General features: G+C 43.3%; 1 protein-coding gene across 1 annotated transcript in view; it reads right to left on the bottom strand.

Moving 5' to 3' along the window:
* Positions 1 to 15,859, bottom strand: part of RASA1 (RAS p21 protein activator 1) — a 3,076,403-nt gene that overhangs the window by 216,021 nt on the left and 2,844,523 nt on the right. The gene's annotated exons all lie outside the window — the stretch shown is intronic.

The raw sequence follows: 15,859 nt of genomic DNA, 5'->3' as shown, positions 1-15,859 counted from the left end.
GCAGGGTACAAGATGATATTTCTTTTCGTTTATGGTGTACCCCAGCGAGGTTAGAAGTTTCTTTACAAATGCCAGATGTTTTAATAGCATGTCCTGGCTTTCTGCCTAAATCAGATAATCATCCAGGTATGGGTATATTTGAATATTTCAATGCTTGCAAAATGCAATGGCTGGAGCGAGACACTTTGTGAATACCCTGGGCGCAGTAGATAAGCCAAAGGGAAGTGCAGAGAACTGATTGTGAATGGAGCCTGCTCTGAAGAATAGGTATTTCCTGCAAGATTCCCTTACTGAAATGTGCAGGTAAGCTTCCTTTAAGTCTAAGGTTGCCAACCAGGCATCTTTGCCTAGCATAGGAAGCAGCTGTTGAAGTGCTAGCACTTTGAATTTTGGAATCACCAAAAAGGTGTTTAGGATAGAGAGGTCCAGGATAGGATGCCAGGAGCTGTCTTTTCTAGGTACCAGGAAAAGTCTTGAGTAAATACCTTGTCCCCTTTCTTCTGCTGGGACAGGTTGAATAGCCCTGACACTTAGAAGAGAGAGAACCTGCTGTTGAGCCTCTGCCCACTGATTTGGGGGTAGGTCTGGCCAACTGTTTGGGGTTGGTAAGGTGTGGAAGTGGAATCTGTATCCCTGGAAAGCTATATTTAAAACCCATTTATCCTGGGTAATGATTTCCCAGTTTTTTGCATGCAATGCGAGCTTTCCCCCTAAGGGAGCAGGCAGTTGAGCAGGCCTTGGAAGATTTAAGGTTAAGTCATTGTGACATTTTTCCATAGTGGGGAAGTCTTACTACTTCCAGCTTTGGAAGTGGGAGCCATCCACTGCTTAGGCCTGTGTGTACCTTGAGACTGTAGCCTAGGTAGTCTGCTGTTCCTAGGTTTGGACTGAGAAGGCCTGGAATAGACTGGAAAGGACCAGTTCTTAGAAGGCCAATGCCTACTAAATGAGTGAGGCTGTACTTGCAGGAAATCTTTAACAGTTTGCATAGATTTAGCTTTTTCCTCCATCTTTTTAAGAACTTCTTCTGCTTTGTTGCCAAACAGGCGGTCTTGGTTTAAGGGAGCATCCAGTGATTTAGCTTTAACATGATCTGGCAATTTTTGCTCCTTAAGCCAAGCATGCCTTCTAAGTACAGACCCAGTGACAGCAGCCCTGCAAGAAGCTTCTAAAGAGTCAAAACCACATTGCAAATATGTTTACCAACTTGTTCAGAAGAATGCATTAACTCCTGTAATTCTTTATGTTCAGCACAGTCAGGAATCAACATTTTCTGTGTAAGTAGTCCCATAATATGCTGCTGATACTTTAACATATGAAACTGGCAATTTAAGGCCCTAATGGCCAAAGTAGCTGAAGTGTATACCTTCTTCCCCTATCTGTCCAAGGCCCTGGAATCTCTATCAGAGGAGGTAGGGTTTTTGGCAGCAGTAGCCCTAATGCCTTTTGGTCCTTGGGAAATGATCTGTGGATCAGCAATATGATTCTTGAAGAGGAACTTGTGAGAGTCAGATACTCTGTAATACCTGTCAGGTTTTCTGGGAGCTGGAGGTAAAGAGTCTGGGGCCAGGGTATATTCCAAGAAGGCATCATCTACAATATCCAGAACAGGAGGGATAGCTAAAGGCCTGTGTTGAGGGAGGAGTAGGAATTCCCTAAGCCTCTTTTTGTAGTCAGAGTAACCCTGGCTTTCCCAGTGGAAATGCTCCCTAAGAGAGTGCAAGGTTTCACCAAAAGAAAAATCTTCTGGAGGGGAAGCAGAGGGAATAGAATCCTCAGCATCAGAATCCTCATATGTGGATAAGGGCAAATCCTGGTAATCAGAAGAAACAGAAAATTCAGAATCCTGATCAGAAGAATCAGAAAGAAAATCAATTCTAGGTCTCTTAGAGAGGGAAGGCTGGTTTCCCCATGATTAAAGTAATAAGGTCTTCAGCCATTCTAAGCATTTGTTTTTTAGGCATATGGGCCTGACCATGCAGTTTGGACGTCAGTTTTCTAAGCGTGGGTCGAGTTTTAGGCCTTGATGAAGAAGATGGCATCTGTTTGAAATGCAAATCTGTAGGCCTGAATAGTCTGTCTACTATTACGTTGGATTTCCCTGGGTTGTGCGCTGCTGTCAGAAAGCGATGAGAAGAAATTGCCCATTGCCAAACTCTCTGGGCCTCTCAACATAGGGGATAGGATCTGGTTCCCCCTGTTTGTTGATGTACCATCCATACCACCGACATATTTCCTGTTTGAATCGTAATAGTCCCTATGGGAAGAGAGCTCTGGAATGCTCACAATGCCAGAAGCACCACCCTCATCTCTAGGACACTGATGTGCAAGTGGTACTCTTGATATTTCCAAACCCCTTGGACAGTCTGTATCAGATAATGCCCCCCCTATCTGGGACGCATCCGTGTTCACTGTAGCAACAGGCGGGGAAGAACAAATGGTCTGCCTATCATTACTTGAGTGGACTGAAGCCACCATAGTAGATTCCTCTTGCAAGCATCTGTAATCAGAATCTTGTGTGACATGGGTAACTCCTGCATGGATCACTGGGTGAAGAGTAGCCACTGTAATATCCGCATGTGTAGACGTGTCAGCAGGACTAGTGTTATCACCGCTGCCATTGAACCCAAGACCTTCAGGACAAATTTTGCTTGTGCCTTTCTCTTCTTGAGTAGGACTGACACTTGACTACGTATCATTTATATTCTCTTGAGGTAATTTTGCTACCATGTTGTGTTTAATTCTGCTCCTATATAGGTAATACGCTGTGATGGCAACAAGGCAGATTTTTCCATATTTATAGTAATGCCCAGGTCTGAGCAGAGATGGATAGTGGTGTCCCTTGCTCTGATTAGTAGATGCTTGGAGGGGCGTCAATAAAAGACGACTTGAAGGGTTCAGCAAACTCACAAAGATGGATCCAGGAATTTCTCCTAAGAGCTATTCCTGTGCCTGCTGCCCTACTCGTTCCATCAGCCGCAGAGGAGATGAGGCGCATGGAGGAGTTCATAATAGAGGTTAAGGTCGCAAGCTGAGAATTTATCTTGTCTGACATACCCTGAGCTGTAGCACCTTGTACAGCATCTCCTAGCTCTTTAAGGAGATCCCTCTGAAGTTGGGTAAAATATGATAAGTAATTCAGCAACCTTAAGGTAAAGGCTGCTGAGGAGAACATACGCTTCCCGTATCTGTCCATCGTTCGAGACGCCTTGTTCGGTGGATGGACAGATGCAGAAGTTTCAGCTAACTCCTTCTTGGTGACAACCGCCACCACCATCGCATCTACTGGAACTCCCTTTGTCAAATACTATCTTCCGGGGCCGTAATGAATTTATTAGGCCTCCTCGGAACAGGCTCCACTGACTCCAGAGAGCCCCATGCCTTTCAACTTACTACAGCCAGGGGCTGATCGAAGAGCAGAGACACCCAAGAGGTGGAGGGGTGAGAGCCAAATGCTTCCAGGTATACCGATTCATCCTCAGAAGGGGAGAGGGTTTTCTAGCCACTCCTGTGTTTAAGGATCTCTAGGATGTCCGAGAAGGAGACATCCTCAGAGGGCAACTGTGGGGACCCTTCTGTATCCTCTAAATCGGTATCAGAAGTGATAGACTCAGGGGAGTCTGTGTTTCCTCTTACACTGTCCCTTTCAAGGGACCTCCTCGGGGGGAATGTTCCGGGGAGGTGTCAGAAGAAGGGGTTCCCCCCATTGGGGGTTCCTGTGGCACTGACTCTCTACTGTGGGGCTGATGGAGGGATGGTGTAGAAGTAGACGCTGGCCCTTTAGGGGGAAGAGTGGCTGGAGCCGAAGGTGGAGCAGACTCAGAGGACAGCACACTCCTCATCACCTTGAAGGCACCGCGATCCTGTGCCGAGAGAGAATCCAGTCCCAAGGAACCGGGAGATCTCCCCCGCACCAAGGAGGATGGCTCCGAGGCTGATGTAAGCACTGAACTCACCTGAGCCGAAGCACCGAGAGGGAGAGTCGGCTCTGATAAGGCTCCAACTCTACCCCACAGCCGGCCAGGAAATGTCAGCTCCCAGATCCCTCAATCGAAGACAGCATCGACAAGATCGGAGCAGATGGCGGAACTGAGATATTGGGGTGATTACTGGCTCAGACGGTTCAACCACAACGACTTCCTGACACTCTGGCTCCAAACTCATCCGAGTCGGAGGAGAAATGTTTGGTACCTGAAATTCAACGGTCGGCTCCACCTTCCAATAGGCTGGGCTTGAAAGAATTTTAGCCAGGGCCAGCGTCCGCAGTAACCTCTTCACCACCCGCTCCACGTTGTCGTCCGATAAACTTCTGGAGGACCAAGAGGAGTGGGTAGATGACTTGTGACTACCCGCCATGGATTGTAGTAAGGGAGACTGTGGCACCGAGCGTACTGGCTCCAATGTTGGTGACTGACTCCTTTTTCAGCTCCGCAATGGTTCCAAGGATTCAGATGGAACCGAGGGGAGATCAGGTTTGTCGGAAATGACAATCTTCGGTTCTAAAGATACTTGTTTCTTATGGCTGCTTGACGGCTTAGAAGCTGGAGCTGACAAAGCTGACTTTTTTTGGTTTGTCAGATTTGGAGGCCTGATAACCTTCTACCGATATCTCAAGGGGTCCTTTCAGTATACCTCTTAAAATAAGTTTATTCTTAATTTCTTGCATGACCCTCACACTGAAACCATGACATATGGAGCAGGAGTCCTGCAGATGGACTGCCCCTAAACAGTAAACACAACTTGTGTGTCCATCCATTAAAGACATTTTCTAGGTGCATGAATCGCACTTTTTAAATCCAGACTCCTTAGTAGACATTATATAAAGCTAAACAAGAAACCAACTACTGAAGAAAGTAATGTAACACAGTCAGCCACACAAAGAGCAAAAAGAAAGTTAACATTTTTTTTTTTAAAAAGAGAAGGGAAAACTAGGTTGGAAGAGAAGTCTCTAAGTTAAACGACAGTCTCCTCCAACCTGAGGAGATGCCTCTAACTTAAACGGTGACTCCTAGGGATAGAAAGGAAGCCCTCTAAGAAAAAATGGGCTGAAAGAGAAAAGAATCCTCTAATTTAAATTGATCCTTTAAAAGGGAAAGGCCTAAAAGAGAGGAGGGAAAAAGCACACACCAATTAGGAAAAGATACTACACAAGTAATAACACTAAGGGAGGAATATATAAACAATCCCTTTTTATCAAAAGGTAGATCAGAAAAGGTAACAGAAAGACAATAAAAGGTGGTAATTAGCCTGAGCCAGCAAAGACAATCCAGATGCTTCAAGCGGCAAACAAGATCTGGGGAACAGCCGCTAGACATCTTGGGATAGAAGGTAGCCTCGAGCCAGTTGAAGTTCTCGAGCTTTAGTATGCCACTGAGTCAGAGCAGAGGATCGTCTCTGAACCCAACCAGCAAGAATGAAGGTGAGATAGGACAACATAACATTAAAAATTTCTTTTATAGGAGTTAATGTAACCTTCAGTTACAGTGTACAAATGAGGATAATGTTGTGTTTTATTCATTTACCAAATTTTCATGAGTTGTCCCTTTGCCTCATTCATTCTTAATTTGCACATGTTCACAAGGGCCTGTTGACTTAAGATATTAAAAAATATGTCAGTAAATCATAACACAGCTTGATCAAGAGGGAGCACTTTTAGTTGGTCCCAGTTGCAAACTGTCAGTGTGGATATGAAGGTACCTTTATCAACACTGTTAAGATGACATGAGTGCATCTAAGAACACTGGTAAGATTTCTTATTAGTCTGTGGTGGGAATTCTTGGGTTCTTAGATACAGTGTCTGATAGCACAGACTGGGCGATGGTCACTTAAAGAATCTCGTAGAATCCCAAGTTGTGTTATGTTATCAGGGTATGTGGTCAGTACCCATTCTAGGATCAGTTTTGTATTGGTAGGTTTTATTATACCTCGATGGGGTTACTTATGAAGTTACACAGATTGAAAGATGAAGAGGAGGATATCAAACTTAAGAATGACCAATTTACATTTATGTTACTTAAGATAAGTTCTACAGTAATATGACCTGATATCCACTGAGTACATCCTTAATTATTGGAAGCTTATTGCCTGATAGAAAAATTATAGTTATGGTAGCAAGGTTAATAGTTTTCATTACTGAACTGGGGAACTTCTTATATATATATATATATATATATATATATATATATGTATATATATATATATATATATATATATATATATATATATATATATATATATATATATATATATATATATATATATATATATATATATATATATATACACATATATATATATGTGTGTGTGTATATATATATATATATATATATATATGTGTATATATATATATATATATATAGAGAGAGAGAGAGAGAGATCGGTCTATGGTTGTGTAGTAGACAATGGCAATACCACCTGACATTTCTGATTTCCTATCAAGCTAGTGTCATGACTACTTCATTCTTTCTTTTTGGTTCTAGACACACTTCAGTAAACACTAGGATGTCAGCCTAGTTAAAGGACTTTCAAAATTCGTATTTGTTGCATTGGCTTTTAAGGGTGATGTGAATAAGTTAAAAGGCCAGGATCTGTGTGAGGCATTTTTCTGTTTAATTACCTTTTGATGGGTCTGTATACAGTTTTAGTGACCCATGGTTAGGGTGCATCTCTCCATATATTTGGAGAATATATACCACTGAGAGTTGGCGTTCGTTCTGAGTAACAGCAATCCTTGGAGAGAGAAAGAATACTTTTTACGGTCGTTTTGTGGACATCTTCCTGATATGGGAAGGTGCAAAGGCACCTTTATTAGAGTTTGTTACTTATCTTTCCACCACAACATCTTTCCTGGAGTTTGAAATTCATGTGTCCAATACTGAGATTGAATTTCTTGATGTGAAATTAACCATAGATGTAGCATCAGGTACGGCCACCTCTTTGTACAGAAAAGACACGTGGATATATCATCCATCACATAAAAGTAGCATGCATCTGAGACATATTTACAAATACAGAAAAACAAAATTACAACTATAGTTGAGAACCAATTACTTCGAGTCTCAAGACTATGCACTGATGATATAGTTTTTGGTCAAGAACAACAAAAGTTAGTCCAAATTTTTTTGGATAGAGGCTACAAGGTTAAGGATGTGACAATAAATGAAAACAATGAGCTAGAAATGAGAAGAAACAAAGGATGCCCATTTTATTCAGGATGTCTGGTTAATGGAGGACAGACTATGAAGAAAAGACTCTGTTGAGAGAGATCAACATCTCCGATGTCTCAACCTATAGTACTGATACTGCATAGATGTGTGATATTGTGAGAAAGTATTGGCTGGTTTTAACAGTGGATGAGAACTTAAAACGCATAGTGGGGGAAACACCAAAGTTTACGTTTAAAAACAGGAAAATTTTAAAAAGACTACCATGTTATAAAGATGGGATCCGAAAGAAAGTTAAAAGAAGGAACTTTTATGTGTGACAGATGCAGTTATACATAGCGAGTTGCCATCACTGTGCTGTCTTCTACGTGGGAAAAACAAATAGAATGTTCAAGGAAAGGATTCTACGACATATGAAGGATGTGAAGAATTGTGTCAAGACTAATGCTTTGTCATGTCATGGATGATAAGGGACACACTTTTAAGTTTATGGTGCTGGAAATTCTGAGAGAGACTTCAAGAAGAGGGGATATTTAAAATAAAAATGGATATCGTTGAAGTTAGATGGATAGCCGATTTGAGGGCAAACCAATTGCCTGGTCTGAATGAAGTGCTTCCGTTGAAACTAGTATTGAAAGGGTGGCGTCCCTATTGAAAGGAGATGATTGGTTATAATGAATGAGTTGGCTATTTCCCAAATGTATCATTGGTTGTGTTTATTAATGAAATACAAGGAAGTTGAAAGTAGGATTAGGATCTGAAGAAGGCTATATCCTGAAAGTGGTTATCCATCTCCTTTTTGGTCTCTTGTACAGTACTTTAGAAGCGAACTAAATATGTACACTGATTTTTAAAGTTTTTATTAAAAAGGTGATTTTAGCAACCTCGTGGTGGTTCGTTTGGATATTTTCTGTGTATATTTGGAGAATAGTATGCCTTATAATTTTCATTGAGAATTTTGTCTTTGTACAAGTCTGTGGTCTCCACATCAGACCCTGATACTGTAGAAGCTCTGTCACAAGGGCCAGCTCCAAAACATTTTCACTGACAGTCTTGCGTTTGTACAATGTAAGCAAATTTAACGTAAATAATCTTGCTCTCTATTAACTTCATGTAGTCTAATACATGCCTGCCTCCGCTGGAAATGAGTTTTTAACACCTCTGCCACCTCTGACAGAGTTGCCCTTGTACGGTAAAATCCTTTAGGTTGCTTTACAGTATGCCATATATCACACGTATGCTCCCCACATATAGCGTAGGGCATGAAGGTGACGTCCGGACAAACTATCCTCAGAATTGACAGCGCCAGTCCAAAGAAAAAAAAAAAGAGGTAACCAGTACATCCAGAAGAGAAAAGAACCAGGGGGATGAGTGAGGGACTGAATACTGCAACAGTGAAGAGAAGGCCATCTACCATTATATAAGATCTTACACAACTGTACTGTGTCCTTCCATTTGACTGCTGCAGTACTCTTTACAATAGGGAGAGTGCAAAAGCTCAAGAAGAAGAGGGGGAGGAGGATGGATGAGTAGAGCTCTCTAGGAACCCAAGACGAATGGCCCTAGCAAAGCCATCTCTAGCTCTGGTCATGACATCCAACTTACAGTGCTTGGTAAATGTATGCAAGTCCAGGTAGCAGCCTCAAGAATAGAATTAGTATCCAACCCCTTGAAAAAAGCATCAGAAGAAGCCACAGCCCTAGTAGAATGAGCCTTAACTGAAGAAGAAAGTTGTTTTTCATGAAAGGCACAACAAAAAAAAAATGGCTTTAGAAATCCAAGAAGAAATTGTTTGCTTGTTAACAGCCAAACCTAACTTTCTAGGATGAAAGGACACAAAGAGCTGATCAGATTTATGAAAGTCTTAACACTTATCCAAATAAAATCTGAGTTGTCTACCCACATCCATAATTTGAAGCACCTTCTCACTAGTGGACTGCAGAGAAGGGAAAAACATGGGCAAATGAACAGACTGATTAAGAGAGAACTCATTCACTACTTTGGGCATAAGAGAGGGATTAGTATGAAGGGACACGCTGTCCTTATGGAATACTAAAAGGGGAGGACAAGCTATAAGGGCTTGAGCTTAGACACCTATCTGGCAGAAGTAAGGGCTAACAAAAGAACAGTCTTCCAAGAACAATGCTGTGCTGAAGCTGCAGGCTCAATAGAAGCCTGTGTCAATTTTTCTAAAATAAAATTAAGATCACAGGGAGGATGGATAGGCTTCCTGGGAGGCCTAATATGAAGGACACCTTTAAGAGATTGTTAAGCTTCAAATCTAGAAGCTAGAGGAGGTTATAAAGGCAGACAAGCAGAAAAAGCCGATAAGTGGACCTTAAATGAAGAATAAGCCAACCCAGCATTGAGCAGTTCACACAGATAAGACAGGACAAAAGGAGCATCCACAGAAAGTGGTTCCAGGTTACAACAAAGACACCAAACAGAAAATTCTTCCATTTGGATAAGTAGGATTTTCTAGTTGTGGTCTTCCTGGCCTCCTGCAGGACACCATGCACTTCCTCAGAAAAAAAGGTGTATGTATAGAATCAAAATCCTATCACTCACAGTGTCAGCTGAAGAGTGGACAGGTGAGGATGGATGAGAGAACCCTTATCTTGTGCAAATAGGTCCACCCTGTGGGGTAACTTGTGATGATTGCCCTTGGCTAAATGCAGAAAAAGAGGGAACCAGTGCTGTCTGGGCCAAAAGGGAGTCACCAGCAAGATTTTGGGAGCATCCTGCTGTACTTTGAACAGGACATTTGGAATGAGGGAAGGAAAGGCATAAAGAAACATCACCCTTCCAGTAAAGAGAGAGGGCGTCCAACGTCCAGACTAGAGAACCTGGGATTCTGGCACAAAAAAGAGGAAGTTGCCTGTTCAGAGGAGAAGCATAAAATCCACTTGAGGAGTACCCCACTGGCGGACTATGTCCAGAAATACCTCCCTGTGAAGCATCCACTCGTGGGATTGTGTTATGGACTTGCTCAGAGAGTCTGCCACAATGTTCTGACCTGAGGGAATATAAACTGCCTGAAAGGTCACACAATACTGGATAGCTAGTTCCCACACTAGAAGAGTCAACCAGCAAAGAGGTAAGACCTTGTCATCCCTTGCTTGTTGACATAACGCATTACTGTGGTATTGTCTATATAAACACCTTGAGAGGCCCCGAGGAGAAGAGAGGGGGAAATGCTTGAAGAGCCATCAGAAGACCTCTCATTTCTTTGACACTGATGTGGTCTTTCCTTTGTTGAAGCGAACAAGGACCCTGCACATTCAGACAGCCGAAGGATGCTCCCCATCCCATGTCTGAAGTGTCTGTGAACAGCTCTTGAGAGGGAAGAGAGGGTTGAAAAAGTGAGCCCTGGATTGACAGTCAGCTGCTGAATCCATCACTGAAATTCCAGCTTAAGGCATGGAAGGAAAGGAACTAGCAAGTCCAGGGGATAAGAATGCTGAAGCCAAACTGACTTTAGAAACCACTGAAGTGTTCTGATGTGGAGTATGGCAAAAGGGAGCATAGGAAAGGTGGAAGCCATAAAGCATAGAGCTCTTAAAAACTTTTTTGCTGTAATTAAGGCCAGAGGAAGAAGGGTCTGAAAGAAAAAAATGGCAGTCAAAGACTTGGGAGAAGGCAGGGATGCCAGCATTGGAATATTCTGGATCTTGCAACCCAGAAATACATAATCCTGTGAAGGAGTCAGAAAGGACTTTTGGAAATTTATAGTGAACCCCAGGCTTTGCAGGAGGGAAATGGCAAAGTGAAGCTAGAGAAGGTGCCCGAAGCAGGAGATCGTCTAAGTAGGGAAAGATGTGCATCACCCTTTGCATGCAAAAGCAATCACAGGAGCAAGGCATTTGGTGAATACCCTTGGGGCATCAGTAAGGCCAAAGCAGAGAACTGAAAATGCCAGGAAGCAACAGAGAAATGTAAAAACTTCCTGAAAAGGGGATGAATAGGAATGTGAAGGTAAGTATCCTTGAGGTCCAGAGACACTAGAAAAGCCAGAGGAAGGAGCAGAGGGAATAAAGTCTGAAGTGACAGCATTAGAAAGGAAGGAACCTTCTGAAAGATGTTTAAATGAGAGAGGTCTGGAATGGGTCTCCAAATGCCCTCTTTCCTGGGAAACAAATACGTTATGGAATAAAACCCCTTCCCCCTTTGTGGAAACTGGAAATTCCTGAATAGCTCCTTAAATTAAAAGATCCTGAAGCACCCCTGGAAAGAAAGACAACTGTTCCCTGAGGGGGTTGAGGAATACCCATGAAAGGGGGAAGAGATTTCCAGACCATGTAATACATTAGGTGGATAACAGACAGAACCCAGGAATCCTGAGTAATTTTTAACCAAACTGGAAAGGATATGGAAAGACTAAGAGAAACAGGAATGTGGCTGAGAATAACAGGATAGACAGACAGCACCAGGTTTGTTAGGGAAAGGAGATTTCTGGATCACGGGAGTCTGGGTAGCTTTAGTAGAAGGAGCCCTTTTACCCTTGGGAAGAGGGTGAGACGGCCTATGAACAAAGGCCAGCTTATTAGGGTAATTTCTTTGAAATTTTGGCACAGGAGAAACAAAAACATGTTTAAGTTTCTGCAAAGCCTTGTCCTTATCCTGAAGAGACTAAACAAATCAGCAGCAGCTGCACCAAATAAGTGTTTGTTATCCAGAGGTGCATCCATCAACTTAGCCTTAATGTCATCAGGCAAAGGGCGAAGCCGAAGCCAGAAAGATCTCCTCATCAAAGAACCAAAATCAGCAGTTCTGAAAGAATCATCTTCTGCATCGTAACTGCATTTAATAGAATGGCAAGTCACCTGAGAAGAGGCCCCAACAAGGAGAGAGCAGAAGTCTTCCCTTCAGAATAACAAAGGTCAGAAATTACCTGACAGGCCCGAGAAAGAACAGCCAAAATATATCTGGACATATGGGTCTTATAATTGACAGTCCTAAAAGCCAGGGTAGCAGAGGTGTAACCGATTTACCTAGCCTTTCCATAGTCCTGCTGTCTTTACTAAAAGGAAAAAAGCATTGTAGAAGGCAGTAACCAAGATAGCTTGTCAGACGCCACAGACACCACAGAAGGGTCAGCTGAAGGACATCTACATAGGAATTTGCAATCCTCAGGCACCCTATAAAACCCATCAGGTTTTTTGGGGGGCAGGGGCTGGGAGTCTGCAGCCTGAGACACAGTAGAAAAGGCATCCAACAAGCCAGCCAATACAGGAGGGAAAGCAGAAAGTCCATTTGCGGAAGCTTGTAATACCTCTTCTGCACCTCAGAAACCTGATCACAATCCCATTTAAAAAATTCCATCATCTTAGAAACTGTGTCCCCAAAGGGAATCTCCACAAAGGGAGTGTCAGAACACGTGGACTGCTCCTCCTCAGAACCACAATCTAAAGGAGAAGGAATCTGGGATGAATAAGCAAGGGATTCCTCTTCTGAATCCACCTCTTCCTCAGAGGAATCTTGTTCCCTAGGCCTGCTAAGAGGAGTAGAGGACCAGGGTGGAGCAGGAACAGAAACTCCTTGAGGAGGTTTCAAAGCCATAAGGGTGTTAAACAAACCCAGAGTGAAATTCTACCATTCATTCTGAAGGCCCTTGGGAGTAGGAAAAAAATGCTTTATTTTTTTGTTACTTTTTCAAAGGGATGTCTGCCCTGTAAAACTTAAAAGGCGCAGATGCCAGACGACATTCCGTAACAGTCGGAACTTCCTTTCTAACCAAAATCTGAGGAACACCCCTGGAAACTTTGGTGATAATCAGCCTCGGTCCCCCCTGAACTTCCATAGTGGACTTCTGCAAGGCCTCCAGGGATTTGCATGAGGTCAGACTCATGCCGGCCTCAGAACAGGATGTGACAGAAGAATCCAATGGAGGAGCCAGGTGATCCTCCAGGCTTTCACTAGCCTTGGGGTCTGGTGGAGCCAGTACAGCGGAAGAATTGGACCTAGACTTCTTAGCCTTCTTCATGGAAGGCTGACCCTCAGAGCGGGATTTTCCTTCCACTGTGTCTTTCACTAAAAGCTTAAAATGCTGGTTCTCTAAATACAGAGCCAAAGAGGAAAGCTGACTATGAAGAGTCTTTGGGAGGAAAGCCTGACAAATGCAACAGGAGATATGGTCATGGTAAGCATCAAGACATAATAAGGACTGCTTGTTACGGTCTTTATGGGGAATTCGTCTCCCGCACTGGCATTTACCCTTTCGGGATGACATGAACCCCACAAGTACAAATAAAATGAAAAAAGATAAGAGCAAAAACCCTAACAGGGCACTTATCTGAAAATGGCTTGGTGAACAAGCAACAAAGTGGGCATTCAGACCAACGATCAAAAGATGGCATTTGGACTGGTGGCAAAGAAGTTTTGAGGACAGTATGTCTGGACATCACCTTATATGTGTGATGTACGGCGTACCTTAAAGCAACCTAAAGGCTTTGGTATATTGGCTGGATATGGGGCTGCTATTGGCAGGGAATCCCTATTTTAAAAATTACTGTAACAGTGAAATGGAAGGACATCAAAAACTCCTGTCTGTTCATAAACCTATCAGATCTGCGGTGCATTGGCTGTACTCGTATCATGTTGCCAAGGCCTCGAAAGAATAGTTGTGTAAAATCTTACTATAACCATAGATGTCCTTCTCTTCCATGTTGCAGTATTCTTGGTGTGGGATTTTCCGCCTCAGGCGACCCGTACATCAGCTCCTACACAAAAGTTTCAGCTTGGCTGTTGTAGTTGCATGGGACATCACACATAGGGCCATAAACTAGGGACCTTAAATGTGATGTCTGCAAGCACAGACCTCAGAACCTGAAAGCCCAGCTGGAGTAGAGTTGTCAGTGATGTCAGTCATATGGTCAAGGAGCCATTATGTAATTAAATTGGTCACAGGGTAGGGTATAACCCCCAAGAGACCTAAGACAGATCAGTACTGAGTGGGAGAAAGGATAAGGGGGTTAGGTGGGTGGGAAGGAATAATGCAACATGGAAGAGGAGAACATCTATGGTTATGGTAAGATTGTACACAACTATTCTATGTCCTTCTACTCCTATGTTGCAGTACTGTTGTTGTGGGTGAGTACCACAGCTTAAGTTGGAATAAAGGGAGGAGCTAGAAGAGGATGATTCCACAAAGCCCTGCAGGACTGCTCTGGAGACGTTGTCTAACTTGCAGTGTTTGGTGAAAGTGTGAATGGTTGACCATGTGGCTGCTTCTAGTATGGAAGTAGTGTCCAGGCCTTTTAGGAAGGCTTTGGAGCCTGCCATGGTGGAGTGAGCTTTAACTCCCTGTGGGAGATTTTTTTAATATGGTGTGAATAACATAGGCAAATAGCTTTTCAAATCCAACATGCAATGGTTTGTTTGGAGACTGCCTTGCCCAGGGCCCAGGGGTGGAAGGAAACAAAGAGCTGATTGGATTTTCTTATGGATTTTGTTTTGCTTATGTAAAATCTTAGCTGTCTGTATACATCCAGAGAGTGGAGTATTCTCTCACCTTCATTGGTAGGCGAGGGGTAGAAGGTGAGTAGATGAATAGATTGGTTTAAGGACAGATCATTGACCACCTTTGGCATAAAGGAAGGGTTAAGTTCTTAGTGTTACCCTGTCCTTGCGGAAAGTAGTGTATTAACGGCAGGCCATTACAGCCTGTAATTCAGACACCCTTCTGGCTGAAATTATGGCCACCAGCAGGATTGTCTTTTCCAAGTGCACATCTGCAGAGTAGCCGTACTAGCAGGTTCAAATGGAGACTGGGTTAGTTTTTCCAGGATGAAGTTCAGGTCCCATGGAGGTGGGATGGGTTTCCTTGCTGGTCTGATGTAAGACCCCCTTTAGGAATAGCTTAACATCAAGCCTGGCTAGTAGGGGAGGGTCTAGTGGCAGGCAGGCTGCGATTGCTGAAAGGTGGACTTTCACTGAAGAGTAAGAGAGTTCCCCCTTTACTAGTTGACATGGATCCCCTACAGAAGATCGACAGCTGACAAGACCGACACCAAAACACTGACACACGAAACACAGAAAACAGCGCTACTGCAGAAAAAAGGAAAATAATATTTCCTTTTTTTTGCTAGCAGGGGGGCTATGACCGCCTGCACCCCCCCTTGGGGGACTTCACCCCCCCCCCGTAACTTTAATATACCAACTCCGGAATCACACTACAGTGCAGGAATGGAAATCTTTCCATTCCGCATTATGGAGACTTACTGTTACCCCATTGTCGGTGTTTCGTGTCGGCAATGTGGGTGTCGGTGCTGTCACACTGTCGATCTTCCATAGGGGACCCGTTGACACACAGGCAAGAACTAGGGGGATCTGTGATGCATGGATCCCTGCCCTTACCCAGACATCATTTTGAAAATCTCTCCCATTTAGCTAAGTAAGATTTTCTTGTAGTAGGTTTTCTGGTCTCCTTCAGGGTTGAAAGCATGCCCTCTGAGTAGCGGTGCCTGAAGGGAATTAGAAGTTATGTACTCACCATAATGTTCCATCTGAGTAGGTAGTTCATTTGTCTGCAACCTGTGGGTTATGGATCCGATATCGGATCCGAGCCGGCAACTTGTTTCAAGCTAATGGATCCGAGCTCCTAGCTCCTCCCTTCACCCATAATCCCCTGCTAACCCTCCATGACCTCAGATCGAGTTTGCCTCCCAATATATATCCAACAAAGGATATCTAAAACC

Source organism: Protopterus annectens, chromosome 2.part2, assembly GCF_019279795.1.
Source record: "Protopterus annectens isolate FY-2018-M chromosome 2.part2, PAN1.0, whole genome shotgun sequence".
NCBI classification, from domain to species: Eukaryota; Metazoa; Chordata; order Ceratodontiformes; family Protopteridae; genus Protopterus; species Protopterus annectens.
The sequence above is the reverse complement of the archived record's forward strand: the minus strand, read 5'-3'. Positions and strand labels throughout refer to the sequence as shown.